Source organism: Columba livia, chromosome 2 (genome assembly GCF_036013475.1).
Source record: "Columba livia isolate bColLiv1 breed racing homer chromosome 2, bColLiv1.pat.W.v2, whole genome shotgun sequence".
Taxonomy (NCBI): Eukaryota; Metazoa; Chordata; class Aves; order Columbiformes; family Columbidae; genus Columba; species Columba livia.
The window spans coordinates 124,120,047-124,143,769 of NC_088603.1; the positions used below are offsets into that span (position 1 = coordinate 124,120,047).

General features: G+C 44.0%; 1 long non-coding RNA gene across 2 annotated transcripts in view; it reads left to right on the plus strand.

Annotated features, from left to right (window-relative positions):
* Positions 1-22,006, plus strand: part of LOC135578641 (uncharacterized) — a 44,857-nt gene extending 22,851 nt beyond the window's left edge. Inside the window, exons 3-5 of one of the 2 annotated variants that reach the window (XR_010470578.1) lie at positions 18,371-18,408; positions 18,841-19,170; positions 19,498-22,006. This is a non-coding gene — a long non-coding RNA (uncharacterized LOC135578641). Of the gene's footprint in view, positions 1-18,370; positions 18,409-18,840 lie in introns of both variants that reach the window. The other variant, XR_010470577.1, reaches the window with a different exon arrangement.
* Positions 22,007-23,723: the final 1,717 nt, after the last annotated feature.

The window sequence follows — 23,723 nt, forward strand, 5'->3', positions numbered from 1 at the left end:
CACTCCCCATTAAATACAATAACCTTCTGAGTACTTCAAACATAAAATCCTTTGCTATATCCAAGAGATTGTTTCTCCTTCTAGCATATGAACACATGGCAACTCACTGTTCCATGGCACTGCTGCAGGCAATTAATAGTAGTTCGATTTTTTTTTTTAAGAGAAAAGAACACCACACACAAATTAGGACTTTTACAGGCTTATCAAATAGGTCATTCCCCTTAATGAGTCTCTTTATTGAACAAAGTAGCCACAGTCACAAGGAGAAATAGTAATGAGCATTTCCTGTCAGCATTTGGAGACCAACGTGTGCCGTCCATGACCAAGAAGTGGATCTCCAAGAAGTGACAGCCATGCCACAGGGCTTCCTTGTGCTTGGCCTCTCCATCCTCATGTCTTCCACATGAATTTTGCTATTTCTCTCTTCTTTCTAGCAAGCAGCAGACACAGATATTTTAGAAAATATTACTTTGGAAGGGAAGTAAAAGTACATTCAGAACGGAGTTGTGTCCTGCTCTCATTAGCAAAACAAAATTCACCATGTGGAGGGTGCATTTTTCCCTGCTCCCAAGCTTGCCGGAGCCCTGGATGGAGAAGGGAGCGGGAGCAGGAGCTGCTGGCGTGGCTGCCCCCAGGCTGCTGGGCAAAGTCACACCTGACTGGCGGTCTGGAAATCCCCTTCCCTCTTGATGGCTCCATTTCCTACTCTGGCTCTGCTGCTGTCTTCTGGAGTGGATAATATGAGCTGACACCTGGGGTGTGACAGGAAGATTGATGCGTTTTTGTATATAAGGTATTACTCATGAATAAATAAATTCGGGAAAAAAACCTAAACCCCCAAAATGCTCTGAGAATAATAGAGGGTGGTTTTGTTTTTTTTGAGAATTATATTAATTATGTGTCACCAGGTGACAATAACAATTTTTCTCTGTTTTTTACTTTTTAGTGTTAGCCTCTCACTGGCAGAGAGAGGGAGAGAAATGGAAAACATCCCAGAACAGAATTACGTACAGAAGAGGGGCAGTTTCAGAGAGCGTTTACTCTTACTTCATTAACAAGGTAGAGTAGAGGAAAGGGCCCCAGGGATTGTGCAAGAGATAAATATGTTGGTTGAGTTTTACTTCAAAGACAGTTTCAGCCAAACACTGTTTCAGCTGAGGAGTCTGAAAGTGAAAATCATTGATATGAATACATGACAGGGTGTGCCCTTAAACATGCAGCAATGCTGGTGTGTTGGTTTGCTATGCAGGCATCAGAAAAATCAAACAACAGGGCTCTGCTTCTTCAGCATAGCCAAATATTTATCTTTGGATACTCTTTGCCTTTGATAAATCCAGGGTAGCTTGAACTTTGAGTGCCAGCATATGTCCTCTGTCCAAGAGCATGCCCCTGTGTTACTGAATATAGCAGGGCTTTAGTTTAAGCCAGGCCTATTCTGACTGCTCACCCCACTGGCACAGAGGGTGCTGGAGATGTTGTGGGAGGGCACACACGCCCACTGACTGTCATCAAAGCACCAAAGGGAGGGAGATTGCTAAGAAGTCAGTCAAACTTGTCCAAGGAGCTGGTTGTCTACTGTCCTCTAAACATGAAAGTTAAAAGATTCCAACAACCTATTCTGGGCTTTAAATTTGCCTCAACTTTTGATTAATTTTCTTCTTTGCTTTGGTCACTTCCAAACTCTCAGTTCTCTGGCCTTGAATTCAAATTGTGCTGCAGCATACAGGAACAGTAAAGTTTATGCCCTCAGAAACTACCTAAATCTTGTCTCTAATCCTCTAAACTCCTTGGTTCAGAGTAGTTTAAATTGTTATAAATACCTTTGAGGTGGATTATACTGTTTAATTGCTACTAAGGGACTAATAATATTATGTATACGTGCATACATAATATAATGTACAAGGAGAGACATAGAAACAGACAGAAAATCTTCCCAGCAAAGAAGATATTAAATAATAGTTTAAACTACTCAGGATTTGGAAAAGCCTGTTAAAGGGATTAGAAACTAAATCCAAACCTGGACAAGGGGTGAGGGCAATAATTTCCACAGATGACAAAGGTAGGAACACTCTGTTTCCTCTCTTTCTGTATGTATGTTTTCTTTATGCATGGTCTATACTACTTAATGAGAGAATATGATCTTTTCTATTAATTTAACTTCAATTATGTAGAAGATACTTACATTTGAGGAAGCATAGATACTACATGCACAGGAAGATGGCGGCAGAATGTCCATCAGTATTATTTCTTTCTTTGGGAGGCAACAGTTACCCATCATCTGCACATCAGAGTTGTAAGCCCAGCTGTCTTAAGTAAAAGAAGTTAAACCTGAAAAAGCTTCATAAATAAATAGATAAATAGATAAATATAACTTTCTACATGTGAGTAGTCCTGCTCAGTTGCTTGTGACCAATGCACATGTGCAGATGCCTGGACAAATGGGGCCAAAGGCTTTGTCCTGGAAATGTGCAGTCAGATATAAACCTCTTAAAGAAAGTGCCTGTGATAGTTACTGTTCCTGAGAGTGAGAGAGAAGGAATATAGTAAGAAGATTTTAATTTTTAAAACATTCATAAGAAGAAACATTATGACAGGTATTCCCAAAAATTTCATTTCCCTGAAAATGTATGTCACTGTAAATGTTTGCACTTCATCTTTGCTCTTCTTTTGCTCTATCCTGCTCACAACATGCTGCAAATGAACTCTCTGGAAGCAGCCTTGGTGGCCTGTGTTGACCCTAGACATGAGCTGGGATCTACCAGTGTCCAAGGAATCAGCTCCAGAAAACAAATCCAAAGTATTGTAAGGAACTGATTTGAAAAGCAGTTTGCTGAAAAGGTTAATTCCTGAATATAATATCTTAAGCAAAAACACCTAGTTAATCAATGAAGTAAATACTGTGGTCTTACAGACTTAATAGAAATAATCTTGATATTGGGTGTTTCAAAACGGTAAGCAAATGCAATAGCAGTCAGCCTGTGAGGGCTAGTTCTTGCCCAGACTTTGTTCCTACATAGAAGCAAGGGGCTCATTGCACCTGTAAGCTTGAGCCTGAGTATGAGCATGGATTCAGTTCCAGAGGAACCATATCTTGGGACACTGCCTGTCTTTTGCTATCTGAAATAAATAAGGCTATGCTAATTGGGTGTACTTAAGTTATTACCCTCTTTTTAGGCACGCTAGATCTGCTTTTTAGCCTAGGGTTCATACTCTGATTAAACCAGTTTGATCTTTTTCTGTGGTAAGAAGAATCTCCTCTCTGGAAGGTAAAATACACATTCCTCTTAGCACTCCTTGTCCATTCTTTGGTTCATCTTCACTTGACACCCCTTTTTATTCAAATCTGGCTGAAAGTCTTACTTCATAAAACATTGTATGGAAAGGTCTATGGAACATAATGTTATTGAATCCTCTTTAGAATTTTTGGCATGCATTTCCTATTCATTCTTCAGGTTCAAGGCACTCTTTCTTTCTAGTGTTTGTACAAGTACCTTGGAAAATGGCTTTGGTACATGATTTGTTCTCCTCGGATCTGGATTAAGATCCATACATGTGTGTAGCAAAGACACCATAGCTAAGGCCAAGGTCAGATGTGGTCTTGTGTTATCTGTGAACGCAGCAGGGTGAGTGCCCTGTGGTTTCACTGCTCCTCGTGTACAGGCATGAGGCTGAAAGGAACAATTTTGAATGCAGTACACAAGACTAGATTTTAAACAGCTGGAGGTAGAAACAGGCACTTCTCTGCAGAGCCAAAAGTTCATGTTGTACAGCAAAATCTGTTTAGACTGCTAAATATATTTGGGTTTATGTTCTTTTCTATATAGTTACAGTTTTTAGTGTTCTATGCCTTAATTCAGCAAAGTATGCTTAAACACAGCTGGGAAGTACTTAAGCAGCTTGCTAAATAGGGATCTTCATGTACTTGAGATGAGGTGCAACAAGGGATGTGGTGACTGACAAGAAAGGGAATGCAGTTGCCCATCCCCCAGATGGAGTCCAAGCCAGGCTCTTGGGTTCAGTGTCTGGGTTGTCCCCATAAACTGTCCCTGAAGGAAGGGACATTCAGTTTAGCTCTTTCATCATTACACTCTATTCATCCCTTCCCACGGCTCTGTTTGCTAATTTCCTGACATATATAAAGTGTGTTCCTTTTTTTTTTTTTTTTTTCATAACAAAAGTTAGCAGCTCTTCCCATGCCAGAGACAGGGAAACGGAGGCACAGGATTCGGAACTGTCCAGGGCTTTGTCGGCAGAACTAGAAGACAAGTCCAGCAGTCACTATGTGCCACCTTCTGCCCTACTGTTGATTTTGGCAAACATTGAAACAATGTCCCAGGTTTAGTCACCTGCAATAGCTAGCAGCTTGTCAGTTGCTGGAGGGCAGGCTGGGTGCTCAGCAGAGCTGCTGGCAGCAATCCACAGTTCCTCAGTTTTCTTTTTTTCCAGGTTCTATTTGCTCGTTAAACCTTTTCATCTGCTTTCCATGGAAAGCATGATTTCAGGGGTGATCTGCTTCCTCTACCCATGTAATCAGAAGTGAAGGCTGTGATCATGCTTATTTACAAGGAAAAGGGATAGGAAGAAAGAACAAGTGTCCAAGATTCTCATCTTTGGGCAGATGGATGTGAAAGGGGATGAGTTTATGAACTGGATGCCTTTTGGATCATAGTGGGAAAATTAGATGAAAAGGGAGAGAAACAAACCAGTAACAACCATACTAGAAACAGCCATGGACATACTGCAGTGGCTTTCAGGCACATCAGGAGGACTCATACAAGGTTCAGAAAAAAAACACAACAGTTTCCAACCTTTCCTTCCTCCTAAATAAACACAAGTAAAGAATCTCCTCAAAGAGTGTAATTGAATCTAAGGCAAGCATAGATTGGAACATTGCCCCCAAATAAAATGACTGACTTCTTTGTTAGCAGATTTTATATTAGAAAAAGGAAGTTGCAGTATGCTCAAAAGAAGCAATAACTTCTCTGAAGCTAGTTGAAGAACGTATCCTGGTGTTGGGAGAGATCTGGCTATTCAGAAAGCAAGTAAACACCAATTCGCAGCCACAGACCAGATGCACTGCTGCTCCAGCTTGCATTTTTGGGGTGGAAGAAAGGAAAAAAAGGAGAAGCACTGATGTTTGTTGAAGAAGACAAGTAAAAAGAGAATGAATAATCTCCAGAGGAAGATACCAAGTAGAAAAAAGTCATTAATAGAAAATAACCTACGGTTAACCAGCTGGCAGCTAGGCACCATGCAGCTGCCTGTTCAGTCCCCCACAGTGGGATGGGGGAAAGAATCAGAAGGGTAAAAGTGAGAAATCTTGTGGATTGAGATAAAGAGAATTTAATAAGTAAAGCAAGAGCTGTGCATACAAACTAAGCAAAACAAGGGATTCATTCACCACTTCCCATGGGTAGGCAGGTGTTCAGCTATCTCCAGGAAAGCCGGGCTCCATCATGTGTAACAGTTACTTGGGAAGGCAAATGCCATCACCCTGAATGTCCCCTCCTTCCTTCTTCTTCTTTCCAAATATATAGTGAACATGACATCGTGTAGTACCAAATATCCCTTTGGCCAGTTTGGGTCAGGTGTCCTGGCTATACCTCCTCCCAGCTTCTTGTGCACCTGGCATGGCATGAGAAGTTGAAAAGTCCTTGACTGCTTAACAACAACTAAAACATCAGTGTATTATCAACATTATTGTAATTCTAAATTCAAACCACAGCACTATACCAGCTACTAGGAAAAAAATTAACTCTGTCCCAGAAAAAAGCAGGACACCTGCAGATGAGGCCAGGTGCAATAGCTGTGTTAAGAACCATGCAGGCAAGGCAGAAAATCTGACCCATGAAGAATCAGAGCACACATTGCTCTGTGTTGCTTCTGTAGCCAGGACTGCTGAAAGGTTATCAAGATGTTTTCGAAGGACTGGGATATCTTCCAGGCATATTTCACCTTGAAATAGAGACAGTGAATCAGTCAAGATGGCACCTGTATAACCACTGCACTGAGGGTGAAGGAGAAGAAAGACCCAATACACTGAATGGAGAGAGACGGCATCAGTGCTGCAGTCGCCTCATCCCTGATCAGGGGCACGAGCTGGGAGTCAACCTCCATATGGGCAAATGCTTCATTTGCATAAGTCCAAGCGACCTCATCAGAGTACGACAAACTGCTCATTACCAAGTGCCTGCAATGAAAGACGTTACCTGACTTGGCAGAAGCAAAAATAGCCTCAGCACTTGATGCCAAAGACAAATATTGGCGAATGCTATTGGATAAAGAAAGCAAACACCTCACTACATCTTGGACACCAGCAGGTAGCTGCAGATGGTGGAATATGCTGTTTTGGATCAAACCTGCAGTGGAAGAATACTTCTGCTGCCAACAAGATGCGCTAACAGGACTCACAGGGATCAGAGGTGTGGATGATGGCATTCTGCGGTAGAGCTGCAGAGACACTGAAATGGAAACAACCATAGGTCACAATCCCTGTTGTTTGCTATGAAGAGCCAAGAAAAAAAGCCATAGTTAAATACTAATCATCATCTTACCCACTGTATCATCAGACTATGGATGCTTAAAGCTTGGGGGAATCAGAAGTGATGCCATGGGGTGGTGTGTGTGCTGTATGGGCCTGGAGCAAGTTTGGAAGGGACTTCCCACAGCAGCATGCCTGAGATGGGGGACACACTGGTGGGTGCCAACAAAATTAAAAACTAGCTCATCTCAGCAGCTGTGTAGTTTCAAATCCAAAATCCCCATTTACTTTGAGGGAGGTTTTTTAATTTTACCTGGGAGTGAAACCGTAGTCATACCAGGCCTTTGGTCACATTTGGTCTTCCCCCACCACAGACAGGCAGCTGAGAAAGCTATTGAAATTTCCAGCTGTAGCTTTAAGAAGGTTCAAGAAACAAACAAAACACTCAGCAAGCCAGCCTTGACCTCTGAAGGAACTCTGTCTCTAATACTGGCCCCTGTAACACTCAATGTCAAGATGCATCTCTATAGGATTGGCTAAGGAGTAGTGGATGGAGGAAAGGAGAGGAAAGGAAAGAAGTGCAGGAAGGATACAGCCTGTCACACCGAAGGCCTTCTCCATTGGTGTTTAGAGATGCAGGTACAGGTAAAACTGTTTCCTTGAGACACATGAGGCTCATGAAGGCAAGCTGCTCCAACCAGGGTATGAATTTCCAGTTTGGGGAAGATGGTAATGAATGGGCTTCTTTATTGCTAACGCCAAAAATTTGTCAAGTTTTACAAATAGACAGATTGGATACAGCACTGTGTGCACTCTGCTGAAATTTGATTAGCCAAATGCTGAAAGCACAAAGGCTTTTGAGTGATCGACTACAGTACCAAGGCATGAACCGCCCTCTCCCGTCACCCTCTCCCCACAAGACAAATGTAATTTTAGGCACAGTTTTCTTATGTGGACTTCAGAAAGTAAGCTAAATCTTAAAGCAAGCCTAGGCAGTGATATTTAATTTTGCACTGGAACTTGGGAGATCAGTGACTCGTTAAGTGACCAAAGGAAAGTCTTTTTACACCCTTCGTTTCCCCATCTGGAGAAGAGCTGCTGCAATATTCACCAATGTAAAATGTGCTACTTGCAACTGGGTATTATCGTAGTCTAAAATGAATGTGACAAATGGAATGCTGTGATAAACAGCTTCCTCGTCCCCAAGTTGGGAGCACAAGGGTGGAATTGTGTGGGAGCTGTGAGAAAGCAGCACATGACCAGAATTGGATATGGACAACAGCAGTATAGGCAGGGGGAAGGAGAGAGCCTGAATGTTGCCCTGTTTTGGGGTTCTCTCTCCTTCTGCTTGAACACTGAATAATAAGGTCAGCTACGATTTTAACCAACTCAAAGAGCAATTCCTAATCTTTTTCCATCCGGACTTTTGTTTCCTGGATATCTCATGTAGTACCACATGCTTTTTTGGGATCAAAAGTCACGTCAGGATGACTTTATGTTTCCATTTCTATCAGACAGTAATAGGGGTAGCACTCAGGTAGCCAGGCTAAATTACCTGCGTTTTTCGTTGATTGCAGGAAGGGTGCCAGCTGCTTACGTGACTGGGAGAGGTCTCCGAGGCCATGCACGCAGCCAGGCGCCGTGCCAGTTGTTTGGGTGGCTGTGCTTTTCACAAGGGAATGAGTCACTGCCGTGGTTACCACCCCTCCACCCCTGGTATTGGTTTCTAATATCTTACGCTGGCAGGAGGTCAGGAATCCAGGAGGATCCAGATTTGGGTCCAGGCTCCTGTTCTGTTTCCTTCCCTTTATGGCAGTAATGGATTTCCTGCGCTTCCCTCCCTTTCCTCTCCTGCTTCTTTATGGATGCGGCCATTATGTAGCTCTGAGAAAATGGATTACCAGGGAATGCTTGGGATCACTGCTGCTCTGCTGCATGTTTCTGTGTTTGCAGAATCGTTACACAGAGGTTTTTAATTGTCGTATTTGTTTTAGAGATTTTATGTGAGGCCATGGTGTTTCAAAGTTGTCGCAGGCTGGGGAGGTATTGCACCTGTTACCCATGTTTCCCCATCTGCTGTGAATCATTGAGGGAGACTCCTGGGTGCCTCTTACAACCTCTGGTTGCGGGTGAGTCAGAACTCCCTTGAAGGCTCCCGCCCATCATCACTGCCTCCCCCTCAACATGGCATGTGGCCATAGGCGCCCACAGAGCCAGGGAAGCGGAGTTACAGACGGGTGCACCCAACATGTAACAACCATTTTGGTGATGCATCCACACCAGTGCCAGCTGTGGTGTGCAGTGGTGCGCAGGCAGAGAAGAGGCTGGCACTTGCTGCAGGTGTACGCCACTGTGAGTGTCACTGTGCTCCTCTCAGGAGGAGCCACATGCACGCTCTGCCCATCGCTTTGCGGGAACAGCCCGTGACAGGAGCTACTATTCAAATGGAGGCGTGAGAAAAGTGAATGGGAACGTAAATGCTTCAGGAACGGCTGTTTCTTTATCCCTGCTCCTAAAGCTTTCTAAGAAATGTGAACATTTTCTGCTTTTAGCCAGGTTCTTAATCCACACCACACTAGGCTGGACCCCAGCTCCCACCAGCCTCTCCCCCTCTACTGTTCACCTGCCCCAAAACTGCTCCTGTACTCTGCCCTCTCACTGCGTGACACCAAACATTTGTGTCCTTCACCAGCCCTCCAAATCGGGCTGTTGATGCCACACAGTGATGATACGTCACCCCTACACATGTAATAGGACATGTCCCTCATCTGCTGCTGTCAGGGAACACAAGTAGCTCCATTGCATGCAGGGGTGGGAGGTGTTTATGGTTTCTCAGCCTCTCAGCCAAGAGATGCTTCAGTGCCTTCATTCTCCTCCTCCTCCTCAAATATAGATTGAACCCATCCCTGCTGCTGCTGCTGCTTATCCCCATTTCTATGAGCGTGGGCTAAGAGATCTCCTCTCCTGTGTGTGAGGCCGCAGTTCCTCTCACATTAAGTCCACCAAACCATTTTAGTTGTTATTTCTTTATTTTCTGTTTTGCGGTACATTGCCCAAATAATTTGCTATATTCAGGAAGGAAGTGATAAATTTATAAGAGTGGTAGCAAATTTTTCAGAAATATCTGTACAAGCATCACACATCCCTGAAAGGCTGTCATTACACACTTTGCTAATTCAATTAAAAAAATTTACATGGGAGAGTATTTTTAGTTTAAAGACATAGTATTTCTATTTACAGTCAAAGAAATAGATGTCTTTAAAAATCTAGCAGTATTATTTGCAACAGCTGGTTTAGCTTATGAAGCTGCTAGGAGTAGAGGGAGCAGTCTCTGAGACAGTGATTTTATACTTCAGAGCACTAGTAATCTGTTTGTCCTTGCTTAACTTCTTCTGTGCCATGCCCTGGTTCACATTTGGAGCTATATTTTATCTCCAAGTTCCTATTATTTCTTACAGGTTAGCACAACATATGACCTATGACATTGCAGCTGTAAAGAAAGTAGGCACATGTGATCTTTCTCTTTAGTTTTCATATCTCAGCACTCTGGCCATTCAATTTAGTTTCCCAGGTGCTGACAGCTGGTAATGCTCTTAACTGCCCTCCCCTTTTGGTAAGTTATGGATATTTCCTAACTGAAGTTTAATTGTGTAACTTTACTTCACTCGAAATGCCAAAGGTCCCAGGAACCCATTCCTCCTCCAGGCTGATTACGGCACTGAAGATAATACTGTTTGCGGATGGTGAACCTAAGCCCCTACTGAGTGTCTTCTAAGACAAACTGACATTTATTGCATTCCTTATTATGATATGACTGTCCAGAGCTGGCCCTGAGGACACAAAACCCCAGTTTTTAGGTTACATCTTCCATATATATGAAAGCAAGCATTAAAAAAATGTTGTTTGAGTTTGTCACGGAGGCTCAGAGAAGGCGGTGGGAATAAGAGATTGAAAGGAAGAGCAGTTCTGTAGGTACCAAAGGCAGGAGCAGGGGACTGAGCACCTCAGGACCTAACAGGTGAGTGTTGCACCTGCCTGGTGCCATGAAGCAGGACATGGTCCCACATGTGGTGCTTCGTACCTGCCTCACACAGTCCATGTTTATCCCCTTCTTCCCGGGAATGACAGCCCCCCGTTCTCAGTGTTGGGCACACTGTACAGTGCCAAACTGTCTCATCAACTGGGCACTGGTATGCTCCTCCCTCGGTGGCCTTCACGCGGTAGTTAGGGTGCTAAGGGTGACCTTGGGGCCTGTCCTGTGGACCTATTGTCCCTCTGCCTTCAGTCTGCATTGATGGTGGTTGCCCTGGCTGCCCTGTTCCCTGGGTAGGCAGAGTAACACTGGTGTCACCGCATCCTCCTGGCCTCCAGCTCTCTGGAAGAAATCTGGCCAAGGGACTCTGGAGTCCTGGGACCCCTCTGTGAGAAGGTACCAGGTCCATGCACATGATCTGTAGGACCACAAGCAGGTCAGAATGGCTATGCACCAATGTTAATCAGCATCTGCCTTCAAAGTCCTTATTGGGAGTTATGGACACCAATGTCTGTTGAGACTGCCATGAAGTCTATCCATAGCTTTGCTCAATGGGTGAAATACGCCTGCACTTCATCCCAGGGGTAAACTGAGGTTAAACAGTGAGGGTAATAAACTGAGGGTAATGAGCAGTAAAATAATGGTGAAATGTCCTGATGCTATTGCAACAGAGACGAAGGTGGGGAGAGCAGGACTGGCTGATGTTCCCAGAGGGTGAACTCACTTTGCCCAATTCCATGACTATTGAATGCTTCTGCAGCCATGCCATGCTGGAGTCAGATGAAGAGAGAGAGGAAAAAAAAACCCAGACAAATAAAAACTGAATACAGCATCCCTTTCATTCTGCCTCCACTCTGTATATTCATAATTCTGTCTGCTGGGGACTATTTTACTCGTACATGGTGGTGCCTGCTTCAGTGGGTACAGCTGCTTCTCCCTAGGAGATAATGGAGGGAAGTTTGCTGTGGGAACCATTCTGAGTCAAGTCCACCAATTTCACTCTGAAAGAAAAAAAAATGTTTGTCAAAAATTGACCCCCATTTTATAGATCCTTAACAAGTTTGCTGAGATTCACCTTCTTTAATGTTTATACTTTTCACCCTTCACAGGGCTCCTCAGTCCCCTGCAGCTGGCAGCTGGTTGCTGCCTGTTCCACAGCTGATGGGAAAAGATTGACCCAGTGAGAGAAGATGTTACAGATCTCCTGAAGCAGCTGGCCCAGCTTTGCTGCTTGCTAGCAAAGCCCAGAGGCGAAAGGACCATATATTCCCCCCACCTGGGGACACAAACTGTTCCAGGAGCCTCACATGAGGCATGGGGAGGGGGGCGAGGTACAGGCTGCATTGCATTTGGGAGGTTGCATATATGCTTCAGCAGAGGAGAAGACACCATACAGAGGGAAACTGCATCTCCTGCATGCCCTCAATGCCCTTCCTTTCTCCAGACAGCCCATGGGACTTCCCAATGACAAACCATGAACCAGTCTAACACAGGTCCAGTGATGAGGAACAGGGAAGAAGCAGGAGAGTTTTTTGGTCCACTTAGATTAGACAGTTGGTCATCATTAACATTTCTATAGGAAGAAGCAGTTTGAAGAAGTCCTTGTCCTTCCCAAGTGCATTCCCTCTCTCCTCCTTTCCCTCCTGCAGTTTGCTGTCCCCTCCCCCAGTTGTGTTAAGGCAGCTATTTCTGGTGTCGCTGTTTAAAACAGATCAGTGGGGTTTTTTTCTGGTTTTGCTAATACTGGCCATTTCACTAATTTAGTTTAAAGCATATCAGCACACTTAAGAGTGATAAATGAAAGGGAGGAGAGAGAATAACAAATAGCTGTGGGTGAGAAAAGGCAGGGTCCTCCTTTGGCAGCTTTGCCATTAGATAATTGTGAAGTGGAATGGCACCTTCAGATGTCCACTGAGAAATGGATCTGCATTAGGGTCCTGATTCCAAAAAGCATGCCAGAGCATGCTTCACTGCTGCTCTGTTGCTAAATTCTCAGTAAACTGGCAAGCAAGCACATGTCCGAGGCACCCACTGACTGGTGATATGCTGCCAAGCTGGGGCTCAGAGAAAGGAGAAAAGTAAATATTAGTAGCTTTGTACTGATGAAACCTACAGAAAATAGACAATGCAATACTTTCAACAGAACCAAAATATGCACTCCGTGCATCCATTCTGCAAGTGTTGGAGTGGTGCAGTGTTTTGCTGAATTTCCCCTGGTTTTTGCTATAACATTTGTCTGTAGTATATGAGGCTCATACGTATATTTAGGCTTTTTGCTTCTGTATAGGTGCCAGACTTTCAGTGTTGCAAGAGTTCCATGGGCCTGTTTCTGATTTATTCCAGTGGGTAGTCTTATTTTCTCGAATAGGTTTTCTCTTGATTTCTGCTGGTCAAGTGGAACTGAACCTGTCTGGGTACATCGGAGTGGTATACTAGGACCGGCTGCAGAGACTACACAATGCTGATGTACTTTTCCTGATCATCCTGATTGCGTAATGATCACCTGATTAAACTTATGATTTAAATGCTGCATGTCTTGATAGACAAGATCACAGTTATATAGCCTGAAGTGCCACCTAGAGTCTTACTTCATATATCTTTCATAACATTGATCTTAGGACCGTATTTGAAGGTCAGGAGCTGGATAGTGGGGGCAAGGTTAGCAAGCGATCTTCAGTGGTCTAAGAAATGACAAGTGAAAATTAAGTAATGGGAATGAGCAGACTGTCTTCATTGGAAAATGTCTGTTTTCTGTTCTGTCTCCCTATTTCTGCCTCACACACAGATGGTACCAGGCAATGGTGCCAACTGGGAATGCCCATGGGGCATAGCTGCCATGGGGTTTCCTTTGGGTGCTTAGGTCAGCAGATGGGAGCCAAAGTTGTCCTAGCCAGAGATGGCTGCAAACAGGACCTCAGGGCCAGACAGTATCCCCAGGCTCCCTCAGTACACCCACCGAACCTAGGGGAAAGCCAGCCAGCTAAGGAAGCTTCAGGGACATTCCAATACTTCTCTGGGGGACACCACACGCTGCTCAAGCTGTTCCACCCCTGGCAGCCCATCCCTGCCAGGTCCCACTGGGTGCAAACAGGAGGTCTGTTGCCTCCCCTTCCCCCTGCAAAGCCATACTCAGTCCCTGTCCCTACTTGGGGACACACACAACCAGCTGAAATGGGGTTTCTTATCCTGACTCATTTCTCTCTCAATGTACACAGTTTCCCTCTTTCATGCTCCTGGACAGGCTTTTCCTTTCTCCTGGGTCTCCTGGACTCATACATGAAATTGGAAAGACCTTTCTGACACCCACATATTCTACCACTGAAAGTGAGCCACTGTGGCTCTTGGAAAGGAAACTCCCCCCTATTTTTAGGGTTTTCTGGTATATGTCTGCATAGGAATGCCGAAAACCACAGGAGGAATGAAGGTGTTCAGAGCTGTGTGCAAAAAAACAAACCTGTACCCATAGATCCTAATATTAATATTTCCCGTATATTATATCTCATAGCATTCTGAATCTGATTTCGCCTGTAGCTATATCAAGAATAAATGCTTTTCCTTTGCCTAACAGAATCAATCGGCCCACAGTGGGTCTTTATTCCCATTCAAATTAAGGCCTATTCCATACTGAAAATGCAGTAACGTAGCTAAATTGATTTCTAACTTGATTTTCGTTAAATGGGTGTAGTTCCCTGCGGGGATACACTTAAATCAGTCAAAGAGTGGGTAAATTATGCATCTTTGTGTATTTCTCCATGATTTATCTCAATTAGATGTAAAGGCATTTCGCATTATCTGAAACACCGACCACAGGTAAAAACCCACACGCAGAAACCTGTGTCTGCTAATTCCTGGGGATGCTTAGCAACTCTCCTAAAGTGCCGAACGCTCTGAAATCTTGCTGTCGAGCGCCGGAGGTGTTTGCTGCCTCACAAGTGTTCAGCACTTCTGGAGATCAGGCACTGCATTGTCGTTGTGTGTGTCTTGTCCCTCCCCATATTTCATGGTGGATAATTGCATCCCCCCCCAGCCAGGCACAGCCTTGGCTTTGAAGCACCCTCGTTGCTCTGAGAACCGGGGCTAAGTGCAGCCCTCAGGAAGCCCAGGATCCCGGCGGACTCCGAGGGAGGCTTTTTTCTTATTAGGCTGTGCCACCCTCATGGGAGAGCTTGGCTTCCCCGTGAGAGAAAAAAACCCTTAGCAAAGGAAAACCGAAGTGATTTCTAACATAAGGCACAGCCAGTGCTGGGAGATGTCTCCCGGCTCAGCCCTGCCTGGGCTGGGCTTAGCCGCACCTCTGAGAGGCTGGGGCATAGTGCTTGGCTTTGCAGAGTTTCTTGGTCCTAAGTGGAAACCCGTTGTCTGTTCCCATTCTCACTGTCTGCTGCTGGAAAGAACGTGAAAGCGGGAGATGCCTTCAAACCAGGGATGCTGCTGGGCTCTGGCCTCAGTGGATGCGCTCCTCATGCCAGGAGGGTGTTACACACTGTGTTATATGGGAAAGGAGCCCTTCACACTCAGCACTCCTCCAAGCTGCAGTGCTTAAAAAAATATAAAATCAATGCTGTATTATTTTAATTGTTTTTTAAAATGGATGGATTGTAAAGCCACACAGGCCAAATTGCATGTAACCCCTTGAAAAGAAGCAGAAAGGGGGGAGTGACATGCCCCATCACTCAGGAATATGGATTTTGAAATTTCTGTGTCTAATTTATGGGAGAATATATGCCAATATCTAAGTTTGTGAGACTTCTGACCTTTCGCCATTGATGTAGGCTCTGAGCAGGTCTGACTTACAGTGGGGTAATGGAAGTATAAGCAATGGCTTCCAGGGTAGAGGCCAGAAATGTGGAGGCTGTGGTCATTCTTCCAGGAATAACATGCAGGCTTGATTGACCAGAAGCGTCTCTGAGAAAGCGAGAGACCCAAAGAGGTCAATTCCTTCTCTTCAGTGGCTCTGGTTATTTTCTTTAAATTAAAAAGAAAAATGGGACACTCCAGTCCTTTGTGTAATTTTATAGCCTAAGGAATATTTCCTTGGCTTACACTGCTCTGTGTGTGCTATAAAGCAGGACGGGATATTTAGCCTCTGAATTTTCACTCAGGTGCTTTTTTCTCCTGTTCACATTAATTTACTGTGTGATATCAACTCCTATATGGTCTGTGTGGCCTTTTTTTTTTTTAATTGAAGACTTTATATTAATAAACTGTGGAATCATAATGTCAATGTTTGTTAACACCATAGGCACGTGCAATATTATACAGACGTATTTTCTGCCTTCCTTCCACTTTCCTTCTTTCTCTCCCTCCTTTCTCCCACAGCCAGTTAGCATTTTTTTGTATGTATTTTTCCGTGCTTGCTTTAAACCTTTGAGCATAGGGAGGTTCCCAATCAGCTTGACACAACATCAGAGTAGCTACTCCTATTTAAAGATCCTGCAGGACAAAATGCTCAGTAGCAACACCAGAAGGGTCTGCTGAGCTCTGGGTGAAGAAAGCACCATTGCATTTCCTCATATGACATATGCAGTCTCCTCTCCTCAGATTCATGAGACTGTAGTTTTAGTGGCGAAGAGGACCTCAGCAGCCCTGCCTCTCTCAATCTCCCTGCTCTTGCTCCCAGCTCTATGCCACAGCTCATTCATGCCAGTACTTGCCTGGGTTAAAAATGTCCTTTCTTGTGGGGAACACCATGCAGTGGGGTGGGCAGGAGTGTTGTGGGACAAACTCCTTGAGTTGGTCTTTTCACCAAAAGCTTTGTATCATGAAACTGCACCCTAAGGAGAATTTCACAGCTTAGAAATATTGATACTTAGGTATCTATGCCTGTAACTACATCTGTATCTGTGATGTAGGCATTCTTATACCTACCTATTCTTATACTACTTCTTATACTGTGTCAAATTAAGCTTTTTCCTACTTTTAAGCCTAAGGAAATGAAACACAAATCTACATTTACAAGACACAGGATCATCACACTTTTCGTTCCTCTGAAACCGCATGTGTCAGGCTATGCTGTTTTTGGCCATGCAGTCTCATGCTGGGTAAGTGCTATGGCATGTGTCTACAGCTACCAAATGTGCTTTCTACCAAATAACTTAATGCCAGAACCTGTGTTAGGTGACACATGCCCAGAGCTGCAGCCTCCGTGCAGCCCTGGCAAAGCTGAGGGTGTCCCAGCTGGGAGGGTTTCCATCTCAAGGGCTCATCACTGCCCTAGTGTTATAGCTGATGTAGTGTCCCTGACCTTGCAGCATCCTGTGCTTTTGCCTCATGGGATTTTGCAGGATGGAGCTGCACCGTGTTGTCCTCCAAAAGGTAGTCCCTCATGTTGTCACTGTACGGGAAAATGTAAAAAGGCAGTTATGACTCCCATTCCGTATTTTCCTGAATGGTGGTGAAAATGTGCCTCATCATTATCTACTCAGCAATAAAAAAATAATCATTTTTATGTCATTCAGAAGAAATGTACAGCAAATGAGTTTCAAAGGATTAATGCACAAAGGAAATGTCAATGTTAATCTATAGACAGTCCCTTTAGTCCTGCTTGTCATAAATTCAGAGCAAGAGAGATTGCAGAGTGGCTTGGGAAGGGTAAAACTGAAGGATTAAACAAACCATAACTCAAACTTTCTGTGCCTTGAATTCTTACTTTTGAATTCTTACTTTTCCTCTGTACTTTTTATTAAAAGAACATATATCTTCAGCAAGAGAGAGAAATTACAAACATTGGACCATGAAAGTTGTGCTTTCTTGTAGTCTTGCTTCCACAGGCGGGCTCTAACTCAAATCAGCTGTGCTGGTTTAAGGCTGTGCTAGTATCCTTTATTGCTAACACTGAGCTACTTGGGTTACTCACTGTTGTGTCTTCTGTGGGAATATAGGAAGAGACAGGCTGGCTTTGTCTCCCTTCTGACAGAGAGGCTCTGTATCTACTCGTCCTCAGCAATCAGATCATAAAATTAGAGCTTCACGATTGTTGGTGGTTGTCTTTTTTTTTTAATTTTCCAGATGAATGTTAAATTTGTTTTGCTTTCCAGTATTCCAGCTCAGCCTGAAAGGAGAGTGTGAATCTTTGGATAATGTGAAGGACAGCTTAGGTCTGATTTTTCTCTCGATGAAGGACTCAATCTTGCAGTGGAATTCACAAGGGCAGTACTTTCTGCTCATTCATTTAGACGAAGTCTGCCTGGTGCCAGGCCCTGCCCAGCTTCTTAGCACAGAAAACATGCATTCAATTGCGTGTCTAATTTGTCCACAAATTTTCCACAAGTGTTGAAACAAATCACACTGCAAACACTATGCCTAGTTATGTGCCTAACTCAGCATTTGCACACAAAATTGCATAATAAGCATGTGCAATTATGGCAATTAGACATGTCAATTAAACATGCATATATGCTAGCATTTGGATTAGAGAGTCATAGCCTATATCACTAGAAATAGCATAACCTATTTTAGATATGATGAAAAAGCATATCCACCTTTTTCAGTGCTGACCACACTCATGAGAAGAGAGCATTGTAAGACCTTTGGCTCAGGGAGGAAAGACTACAAGTTCTGGATGGTGATCACAAGGAATCTGCAAATGAAATCAGGCTTCAGGTGCTTCTGCTTCTCTGTCCCAGGTGTCTTGAGCTCCTAATGAAATACCAGGGCATTCCTACCGAGTCTACCTTGTCTTAATGCATTTAGTTATTCTGCATGCAAAGCAGCCTCCATCAGCAGGAATTGCCATTAAAATTTTTTCTTCTAATCCTTTCTTGTATGAATAAAGTACTACACAGAATTTGCCTATGCCCAACCAAATGTTGCTCGGAAGGCTCTATAAACTGATTAATTTCTTGTTTTTTTAACAGATATTCACTTTGAGGCATCCCCATCCTCCTGAGGGAAGGTAATGCTGGCTGGCTGCAGCACAAATCCCAGTGTAAGGTGTGAATTTGGTTGGCAGCTGCCAAGACTGAGAATTTTGCATCAGTTATTGCTGCTTTAGTGAACTAAGGTTAACAAGCACCGAGGTGAGCAGGTGGTCAGAGATAAACAGGTGAGGGAGCACATTTCTGTAATAAAGAAAAGTCTTGGGAGGGAAACCACCCCCCTTCAAATTTCTGCTTCATTAAGGTGATTTCAAACTTGCTGTGAAATCAAGGACTCGGTAGCTGATCAGCGCAAACAAAAATAATCCAGGTGGCAAGCCTGATGAGATATGACCTTGTTCAAAATCAATAGACTGTTCCCCTTCCACCAAGCACAACTGACTCTCGAATGAGTTCACTTCAACGCAGGCATTTCCCTCACAACATTAACATTTTAATTGCTTGTGCAGGATTTTCTGGAAAATTAACCCAGCGATGGTTGAGCACAGGCAGAGGATGCTCGGCGGCCAGGCTGGGAGCTCAAGCTGTGCTGCGGGGAGCTGTAAACGCACACTGCCACCTAAAGGAAAGAAACCTTCAGGAAAATGGAAAACAGCTACCTTTGCTTCTGTCAGAGCTTATTAAAACAAAGAGCCTTAATTTGCTTTTCACAGCCTGCCTCTTTGATGCCTTCCGAAGTGCTGTCTCACAGGCAAAGCGGGACAAATCCCACCATCATCACCTTCTCTCTGCCGCAGGACTGGGGATGTGATGGTCGAGTGCCCGAGTCAGGGCACTGGGTAACTTCTGAAATTTTTCCAACTTCTTTGTGTGCGTACAGGGTCCTGTAGCAGGGCCACGACTTAGGTGCAGCCAGGTTCTGTGCCAGGGGAGAGCTGCAGTGCTCAGGGGAGGCTCTGCTGGGGAGCAGGAGCCTTGTTAGCAAAGCACCACCCGGGATGTGGCTCAGGGCCACGACATCGCTCCTGCTCCTGCTGTCAGGGCCAGCTGGGAACAGGAAGAAAGCTCAGGCCGATACTTCACTAATGGATAGATGGGAAGGGTGGGTGGCAGCTGAGTAGGTGGTCTTCTGATCATGTTTGATTTTACTTCATTATCTAACGTAGGTTTCATAAATGCCCAGGGGACAGGATGGAGATCTGCTTCAGTCCAGCTGAATATCTCAACCGCTGGTGCTAAAGAGACAGGCTTCTTTTGAAAAGTCTTTTTCCAGCTTCATAAATCCCACATTCCTGGCTGCACAGAGGAAGCAGGCAGAAGATGAAACTATTTACAGAGAATATGCTCCCAGTGAGTATTCCCAATCTGTCAGCAAAAGTCTGTGAAAATAAAGGGGGAATGGAAAGGAAATACTTCCCCTGCCTTCTTTATGCTTGCAGAGCATAAAGCAAAAACCCTCTTCCAAACACATATACAGGCAGCACCAAGCCACAGAGCCATGTACTTGAGGTGTTTCTACCATGTCACCCAGCAGCGACTGGGCAGATGCTGTGCCAAATCACTAGCAATAAAAAAGAGGGAGTCTGGGAACTTTTCGTGTTTGGGAGTGCCAGCTGATTTTCCAGTGAGCAGCTGCCAATATCGCATTGATACCATGACTGCCAGTAACGTGGTGTTGCTGAAAGGCTGAGCCAGCAAATGAAGGCTGAAGAGGTAAAAAGGCACATATAGCTGCATGCTGAAAAGCAGCCTATGGAGGAGGGAACTGAGGGGAGGGAGCCTGGGCACACAGAAGCCCTTTTTGGTGGTTTGAAGGCAAAGCCTTGATGTTTTGGGGCACTTCTACAGACCAGTAATGTTTCCTTATGTGCGTGCCCATAGACAGGCTTATACACACACAATGCCTCCTGTCTAAGCTCCAGAGTCCGTTACCTGATGTCCGGTTGCAAGCAGTCGCTTGCACCCAAACTTTGGGCATTGCACATTGCTGTCCAGGAGGGATGGTGTCGCAGAGAGGCAGGAGGTTACACACAGAAAGCAGCATCCTGCTGGGCAGTCATTCCTGGGATTCCTGCAGGGCCAGCCCAAATCTCCAACTCAGAGCTCACCCAGCAAGAGGACTTCTGGTCCAGTGGGACACTGGCCCCCTGTTTTCTGAGGTCAAACTCTTACCAGCTCACAGCTCCAGGAAAGCTCCCCAGTAAAGCTGCAAGGTCACAGGCAGGCAGCCGTTCAGTACTGTAGCAGGGCCTGTTGCAATAGGACAAGGGGTAATGGTTTTAAACTAAAAGGGTGGTGATTCAGGCTAGACATGAGGAAGAAAGTTTTTACAATGAGGCAGTAAAACACTGGCACAGGTTGCCCAGAGAGGTGGTAGATGCCCCATCCCTAGGTTGGACCTGATCTAGTTGAAGATGTCCCTGTTCATGGCAGAGGGCTTGGACTAGATGACCTTTGAAGGTCCCTTCCAGCCCAAACTATATTATGATTCTAAGATGCTATGAACAGATATTGTTTTTTTCATATGCTAATTGTTTTCTTTTAAAAACTGATTGTGATCTCAGCAGCCCTACTCCATGTACCCATGGAGCAGGTTTATGAAATGTTTTTCATTGTTCAGGCTGTTCTACATCGTACCTTACAGCCTCTGTTGCAGTATGGGAAGTTATTTCTGGGAAGCAAGTTTCTCAGACTGAAAGGAAAACAATTTAATGCAGCTTTTCTACATTCAGAACTTTAGTTTTATTTGTGATAGGTTCTTCAAAATTATGTATTAGTATCTGTATTTGAGGAATTTTTTACTACTGTCTTGCTTTAGATGCTATTAGTGAAATACATTATTTTCCTTTTGATGTACAGATGTGTTTGATTTTGTAAGCCAACCAATATATGTGTTCAGGTAGGTTTTTCGATCCCATACAGCATCTGCATTACCAGTGGAAGGCACTAGCATGTCACTCTCTTCCCAGTCTATAACATTGCTTAATGCGTAGGAAGTAAATGCAACAGGGTAGGAACGAAAATAAAATAAGGATTCTCAAATGGCTTAGGGTACTGTAAAGCACCGTTTGAAAACCTAACTACAGCTTCTCATGAATTATCACTACAGTAGTACGGACATGGTCATAACGAAGTGCTGGAAGGGACACTGTCTTTCAGGGAGAGTGGATCATGGTTCTTCAAATAGCTTTCTGTGTAGACTTGAACAAAAAGCTGCTTACTCCTCTGTGCCTTAATTTTTACATCTGATTAGAGACATTATGATTAAAGATACTGAAACATTTTTAACTCAATGACTGGCGAAGTTGGTTCTGGCTAAAAGGACTGAATGAAGCACTCTACATCTGTTCCTCTGATGGGATCAAGCTGTCAATTAGTATAAGTCAAAAAAGATTTATTTGAACTTTATCTTTTAATTTCATGCTATACTCATATACAAATTACCCTACCATATTATTCCTTTGAATTATTGAATTTAGGCTGTATACACTGTATGCATTAAAGTATTTTAATATCATGCCTTAACATTTTTACGTGAGTTCAGTGAACTAGTTTTCTATTTGCTAATGAAATATTTTAGCTTTCTCACAGCTAAATGTGGCTTTTACAAAATTATTAGAAATTTCCTTTCTGCCCTTTACCTTTTGATTTTGAAACACATTTGGAAACATTGGATCCCCCTTAGCTGATGCTCCTGCTACTCACAAGGCAGCTAGAGCCAAGAATTAGGTTATCTTTGTATGTTTTGGGGGCTGTGACAAAGTTCCCCCATTAAATGTCTATAAGGCAGAGAGTCAGTGCCTCCCGGGCTCCATGTGCAACAGTAATGGCTCGGGATTGCCCCTTTACAAGCCAGACACCATCCAGACTTTCTCTCATTGCTTCTCCCAGTCCAAATCATTGGCAAGTTCAGGAAGATAATTCAGAGACAAAAGTCTCAATATGAGTTTTCCTAAGGCCACTGGTCATACCAAGATGTCTGCCGGATGCCAAATGATGTCATGTGGGTGCCACAGCTTCCTGGTAGCCAGTGTAGGGCTCCTCACCCTGTGCACCTGGGTGATGTTAGTCCCACCTGGTGACTTCTGTGGACTGACTTTGATGGGCCCTGGCAGAGTGGAGAACCAGCCACAACACGTGTTTTCCTTTTCTTTTCTTAGCATAACCAGTTCACAGTCACGACTAGAAAGCTTAGAGCTGGAAGGCTGTATAAGAATACCACATACATCCTAGAGGAAAACCTGTCTTTGAAGAACAGAAAGGGTGGGCTCAAGGGAATATGTTTCTGTGATTAATCTGTTCAGCCACTGGGTGCCAATGTTGGCTTATATTTGATAATCAGAAACATTTTTCTATGGGAAAAGGAATTTTTGAAATCTAGAAGGTGTTGTAGGTGTGGAGCCTAAAAAATATCCCCAGGAGTGTGTGCCTTTTTATTTGAATGGATCTGGAAATGGAACACCAGGAAGGCAGCTGTGAGGGGTGGGGAGACAGGGGAGCTCTGGGTTAACAAAAGAAGGAGTGGAACCCTTAATGAAATGGGCTTGCTGAGAATTATGAATCTGTGAGCTTATGTCTTGTAGTGATTAATGATGAACCACTGTTTTAACTTTGGATCAAATAATGGGTTGCCCCTGAAAAGCTTCATTAATCACCGTTAGAAATAGGCCTGCCAATTCATTACTTCAGGGTAGACATGAGCTGAACAGTTCAGCAAATTTCAGGATTGAGTGAACTCTAGGCAGGGGCTGGTTAAAAAGAAAGCAGGGGTCTAATCTGTGTTTCAATGCATTGGGATTTATGAGCGAAGAATATCCTCTCATTGGCAGTTTCCTCTTCTTTCCCCTCCTCTCCCACAAAATCTTTTCACTAATTGTAATCTAGGCACAATGGACAGAAAAAACATGGCATTAGGGACTGTGTCTGGGCTGGATTCTTCTCCCAGGTACCCAGATGTGGCTACCATCCGAATCACTGGAAATCATATTGTATACCTCAGGGCAGAGCCTGGCTGTCTTCAGCTGCTATTTTTCGCTTTGAAGCCTTCATCTGAGACTAATGCTTTGTCTCTATGTATTTAAGTACAGGAGAACATTCGCAATAAATGCATTTGTTGCCTTTTAAAAAAAATTGCTGTCAATAGTGAGAAGCTTCCATACTTTTGATGTGATGCAAGATTTCCAGGCCAGCTGGAATAGATTTTAATTGCTGTTCCAGGAAGCTAAGGACTGGGATACCCAAGAAAGTACAGCTGATGCTCCCTGCTTGGCAAGAGATTAACTCTTTTTCTAAAGTAACATCCAAATATCAGCTAAAAATTGCACCATGCCTCCATGCTCTCTGCACCTCACCATATTAGACAGAGAAAGAGAAGGACATGGAAATTAGGGCC